The following is a 6254-nucleotide window of genomic DNA, read 5'->3' on the forward strand; positions in this document are numbered from 1 at the left end:
CTTTGTGTGCCTGTGGTGCCTGCCACCTGGCCTGACATACCGCAAGTGCTCAGCAATGTCCGTGGGGTGAATGAAAGAAGTTAGCATATGAAGCTCCAGCTCCCTTCTGTGTTCTTCATTTGAACACTGGCAGCGTTGTGTCGTGAGTTAGATGTCGGGACCTGTGCCATCTCAGCTCCCTCACGACGGTCAGCACCGAGGCCATGTTATAGTTGAGGGAATGAAGGCACAGGAGAAACCAGGCCCAGAAGTAGAGGAGGAGCTGGGATTTGAAGAGGCTCCGAGTGGTGTGGAACCTGTGCTTCATCTCCACCAGGGAGCTGGAGTAGACTGGCCTCTGCACCTCCCCCTCAGGCTTAGGGCCCCAGAACACCCGCCAGGACAGCGAAGACAGAAGGGCTTTCAGGACTTCAGAGGAGGCGTGCACCCCAGCCGCTCCGATAAAGCAAAGCAGGCATTCAGAAATCAAAGCAGGGGACCTGCGGCAGGAGCAGAGAGCGCTGTGTGAGTGCTTTGTGCTGGAACCGGTCCTGAGTCCGTGCTGACCGCCCAGCATGCGCCAGGCACCGCCATCTCCCAGAGGCGCCTTCGCGAGCCAGACTCACAGTTGGTTACCAGCCAGTCACTGGCTCTGGTCTCTGGGGTCCGGGGCTCAGGGCTCCATCCAGAATGCCGAACGATCCGGTGAAGAAACCAGCTTTCCCAAAGACGTGCTTCTTAGGAACAAAAGCAGCGCTCTTCCGGAGCAGCCCGTACGCCGGCCGGCTCGGGGAACGTGGTGAGCGCAGGTCCCTGGTGCCGCACATGAAAGCGCCCCATCCCGCTCAATTCCGGACGAGCATCCTCCCTCCAAATCATGAGAGCGGAAACGCAATATTATTTTAGGACTTGCCTCTGCATAATAGTCGAGGAAGGCAGCAAGAACAATCCAGCACTTATATCAAACACAAACAAGCCTGCTCCGCTCGCCCGGCCTCTGCCCCAGGAAGGGGATTTGGCATCGAGGTCCTGGGCCTTTCTGGACAGAGCCAGTCACGGCCTGGATGGACCCGAGGAGGGGCGTGTAGGGAGACCAGAGATCTTGCACAGGAGGCTGCAAAGGGCTCCTCGGGCCCCCAGACCCGGCCCCTGCCCCTGCCTCAGACGGAAGGCAAGGCAGCTCTTGTTTCTCTGCTTTCTGACGCCCTCTGGGCTCCCCTTCTCTGAGGACGGAGCTCAGTCATCAGCAGGGGGGAGCCAGGGGCGCGCATGGCGGGGACAGTGTGACCAGAGGAGAGCACGGCCCTTGTACTCTGAGAATCGGAAGGCTAGTCTGTCCCTTCTCCCCCTCGGGGGACAGTGGGGGGTGGCCCAGCTTCGAGCTGACCTCCAGCCCTCACCCAGGAGTGAGCCCTTCCCCCAGGTGGGCCGGACACCCAGCACAGGCGTCTCTCCTGCAGCAAGAGCCGCCGCCTGCTGGGAGCCCACAGACAAGCCACCCAGCCTGCCGAGACCTGGTGCCACTTCCACCACGGGGACGCCATCCTGGCTGGCTTGAGGCTGGTGCGAGGACCCAGGAGCACACACAGCCTGTGACATGTGTCCCCCGCATATCCCTGACCTCAGGGGTCCCTCTCTGGCTGATCACACCGGAGCCCACCTGCCCAGCCCTGCCCGTTCCCTGCGTGTCAAGGAATCACACCCGTGCGCAGCGTGCAGGGGACGAGCACATGACATGCAGAGCCGCACTGCGGGACCAAGGGCCCTTGCTTCTTCCCCAGGCTCCTCCGCAGCCCTCAGCCGGTAGGTCTGTAAGGGTGGTCCTCCCATCAGCTGCTTGCCTGGGGGCTCCAGGCAGTGGGGAGAAGACACAAGCCGTGCGGAAAGCACGGAGGGATGGAAATCGGACACAGCGGGACTTACGGACAGCCCCTGCCCATCACTGTGTGACTTTGGACAACTCCCTTGGCCGCTCTGACCCTGGCCTTCATCTGCCGGTGGAGAGCTAATGCCGCAGCCCAGGTTCATGCAGTGTCCCCAGGCACGTGGAGGTTCTCATGCCGATTGCTCAGGGCGACACTGTCCCCCCGCCCTGTCTCAGATGACGGAGGAGACACCCACGGGGCTGGGCAGGCTGGAGTCGTGGGAGGCCCGGGGAAGCTCAGCCCCGGCCCCAGCTTCCAGGGACTCAGGCCCAGTCCCAACAACCTGCTTCCCCCGGTGTCCCCGGAGACCACACTGCCACCTGCCCCGTCCTGTCCCAGGACAAAGTCACCAAAGGGAAGAATGTTCCAGAAAGTAGCTGGGTGTGAGCTCTCCATGTCCCACATCCGGCCGGCCCTGGGCATCCAACTTGACAGCTTGCTGAGGAAAGCGTACCGTCTCGGGTCCTACGCCGTCTCGTCTCGATGGGCGCTGCCGGCCCGTGTGGCCACCCTCGTCCATTTGCACCCCGACGCCCCAGTCTCCCGGGGCGGCCCGAACAAAGGACCACAGACCAGGGGGTCGAGAAGAACAGAAATGGATCCCCTCCCAGACTGGAGGCCGGAAACCCCAAATTAAGGTGTCCTAGGTTCCTTCCGCCTCCCCCAGCCTCTGCGGGTCCCAGTCTGGGCTCCTGTCTCTGCCTAAATGCCACGTGGCCTTTTGCTCTGAGTCTTGGTCCTCAGCCGTCGTCTGGAAGGACCCCGGTCACGGCTCAGGACCCATCCTAGTCCAGTGTGAGCTCATTTCCCCTGGTCACATCTGCAAAGACCCTATTTCCAGATAAGGCCATGTCCAGAGTTCCAGGGGTTCGGCTCAACTAGGTCTTATAGGGGACACAGCTCGACCCTGACACAGTGCTTGTCTCTTGGCGAATAGAAGGAGATGACAGATCTCATGGGAGCTGCTCTGAGCCAGGCTTTGTTGGGTCTAGGAGGGGCTCAGAGAGGAGACACGAGACCCCAGCTCTTGGGGGACCCCAGGCTGAGGTCCGTAGGGACCCCCTCTCCCAGGTCTCCACCCCCTCCAGGAGAGAAGGGACTAGACCCCGGGGAGAGCAGCCCGTGAGGACAGAGATGACCCCTCCCCCTCTTAACTGGTCCCAGCACCAGGAACAGGGTCCCCACGTGTCTGCAGAGCCACAGGCTGTGTGCCTAGCCCTGCCCTGCCTTAGTGCCACGTGTCCCCAGCCCTCCTTGAGAGGTGGGAACAGTCACCCTGAGCCCCCCTGAGGAGGAAGCTAGGTCGAGAGTTCCAAATATGCCCCGGGTCCCCAAGGTAGATTGGTGTTTCCACGTGGAACCCCATGACCTCCTGTACCCTGCTGTTCCTCCCTCTCTGGAGATGGAATGATTGCCCCGGGTCACCCAGCAAAGCAGCCTCAGAGCCCAGACTCGAGGCACAGCCGGTCCAGCCCCTCCCCTGACCTCAGTGTCCTGGGAGCTCACATCCCTCCAAATCCGATCACCTGGAGCCACAGCTGGAGACAGGTCCGCTCTGCAAGCTGGTCCGAGGGGCACTCAGCACCCAAGGCCTGTCTGTGTACAGAGTACAGGATACAGAGCGGCCCAGTCAAGAAGCTGGTCCCCAGCTCCGGGGCCGCTCCAGTCACGCGTGTCTGTGCCTTCCAAATATCTAGTGCCCCTGTGTCCTGCCCTGAGAGTCCCTGTGACCCCTGTGACTCTGCATGAGCTCAGACACCCAGACCCTCGGCCACACAGCCCTCTAAGGGGGCCAGCTTCCTGGGGACATCAGCCACAAGAAGACAAACTTCCCTTCGGGGCAGCCACACCAGGCTCTCAGCCCTCACCCCTACACCCATGGGGAACAACACTAGCTTCTGTCCCCCACCGCCGATAGAATGTTCTAGATCCTCTGCTCCAGAGTGAGCTAGAAGCTGCTCATGTCTGTTTGAAGACATCCCCGGCCCCCTTCTACTTTTTAAGAAAACTAGGTCCTTTGCTCTCTGTAGAATAACAATCAGGACCACAGGAAGGAGGCGTGGCGGGGGGAGAGAGGACCCACGGGGGTCTTGTTGTGTGCGCGCACCGGGCGACACCGCATCTCATTCAGCCCTAACGTGCCCGAGGCAGAAGCTCCAGGATCAGACACGCTAACGTGTCCTGAAACCCACACGCATGGGCAGCGCGTCTCTCACACACAGGCCTTGACCGTTCAAAGGGCTTGGCACACGTCCAGGAGTGCGCCCCTCTTAATAACCTTGTGAGAGGGGCCCGGCAGGACTGACCATCCCCACGTGCCAGACGGGGGGCAGCCAAAGCTCCACAGGGCGGGGTGGCTGGCCCAGGCTCCGGTCGTGCTGCTGGAGGCAGGACGCAAGTCCACGTCTCACTCGTGGCGGGAAGCTGGGCCACGGCCGGCACGGGTTCACCGTCTCCCTCGGAGCACGCTGGTTGTGGGGGGCTGGCGCTCCTGGTTCCTGCTCTCCTGGGTTGTTGAACCGTGGGCGACCCTGTCGGCGGCCCAGCACCCACACTGGAGTGGGACTGCTTATTCCGGGTCCATTTGCGATGCTTGATTTGGGGTTCGTGGAGGCGTCGGTATACACACAGCGGGTGTCGGCCGTCGGCCAGGAGCACACGTGCGCACGCACGGAGAGGTGGCCTCGTGTCTCTGTGTCCCCGTGCATGTCAAATGCTGATCTGTTGCTAGTGTCTGCGTGAAGACGTGACCGGGACCGGGACAGGCTTTGCTGAAACAAAGGCAGAGAGCGCGAGTGTCTGCAGGAGGGACCAGGAGTCCGGCGGAACCGCGCGTCGTTACCAACGAGCCGATCGTGAGAGAACCCGGTAGGGATTGCCTAGTTCGAACCATCCCGTGGTTTCACAGATGGGGAAGCCAGACCCCAGGAGGGGACGAAGCAATGGAACCAGGGTCACTCAGAACACGGGTGCCCGGGCTGTTCCTGCTGTGGAGCTCTCCGCCCACACGCACACACCTGCCACCAGCCAGAGCTCGGCGCCTCTGCGAGGTCCTGTGCTGAGCAAGGACGGCAGGAAGTAGGAGCAGGCTTGGCAGGAGAGAATTTGGGAGTAACATGAACACTGGGACCACGACCACCACCAGCCTAACCACCACCGTCACCACCGTCACATCACGCTCACCGTCACCACCACCGTAGCTCTCGTCATGTAACACAGGGGCAGTCTGCTGGCTCTGGTCACTTCAGCAATTGACACACACCCTTTTGTTGAATCACCGTGACAACTGCGTGCGTTAGTCTCCACGTGGTACCTCCAGTTTTCACGGGCACGAGACAAGAACACAGGAACCCAGACAAGAAATGTGCCCAAGGTTGTGCAGCTGCTGAGCAGGGGGCGGCCTCTCCCACTGCCCACAGTCACACATCACCAGAGACGCGGGGGCTACGGCGTGGGGGTGTCTCCCTGTGACAGTGGGAATGTGTCACAGGGGGGAGTAGCATGAAGCAAAAACACCTCGAAAGGGAGCAGAGCCAGACGGCGTGGGGGCAGCGGTCAAACTTGCCAGCAGGACGAGCCGGTGGAACCCCTGCCAGGGCTGGTGGGGGGCCCACACAGAAGGCCTTCTCGGCTCCTCAGCATCCACGCAAAATGGAAACTCCCCCCGGGAGCTGGTCCAACTCTAGCCGCGTGCCAAGCTCTCTCTCCCTCCCGGGACCTCAGTTTCTTCATCTGTACCGTGAAAGGTCTGGACGAGACAGACTCCCCCAAGATTCTTTCTGGCCCCAACATGTCCAGGTGCCGAGACGTGCCTGTGTCCTTCTGTCATGCCAGTATCAAGCCTGGAATGCTCCCTGGCGGCGGGGGCATCTGGAGCTTGAGAGAGAGAGAGAGGCCTCAAGGGTCCAAGAGGAGATGCACACGCGGTGAGGGGCGGAGGGACAGATTTCGGCCGTCCGTGGTGCCAGGAGCCCCGCATGGGGCCGGGACCATCGAAGGTGTGTAGCGAATGAGAATGAGGAAGACCCGGCGTCCCGGGTCTGTCAGAGGGTGGCCATGCAGACGGGACGCGGGGGTGGGACACGGCGAGATGTGTGGTGCCGTCCCCTTGGCATCTGCTGGGCGGCCTCGAGAGGAGGCACCTTCTGAGTGCGTCTGAGGATGAACGGGGTGTGTGAGGCCACAAGGCGCGCGGTGGGGAGACGCGTGCAGGGTCAGCGAGGTGTGGGGGCCTGGGGGGCCCAGGGTGACGCGCAGCAGCCCCGCGAGGCCGGAGTCCAGGTGGGGAAGGCAGGCCGGAGGAGGGATGGGCCCCGGCCTGGAAAGGCAGCTCGGAGCTTGGTGGGCAGA

The sequence above is a fragment of the Mustela nigripes genome, chromosome 17, assembly GCF_022355385.1.
Source record: "Mustela nigripes isolate SB6536 chromosome 17, MUSNIG.SB6536, whole genome shotgun sequence".
Taxonomy (NCBI): Eukaryota; Metazoa; Chordata; class Mammalia; order Carnivora; family Mustelidae; genus Mustela; species Mustela nigripes.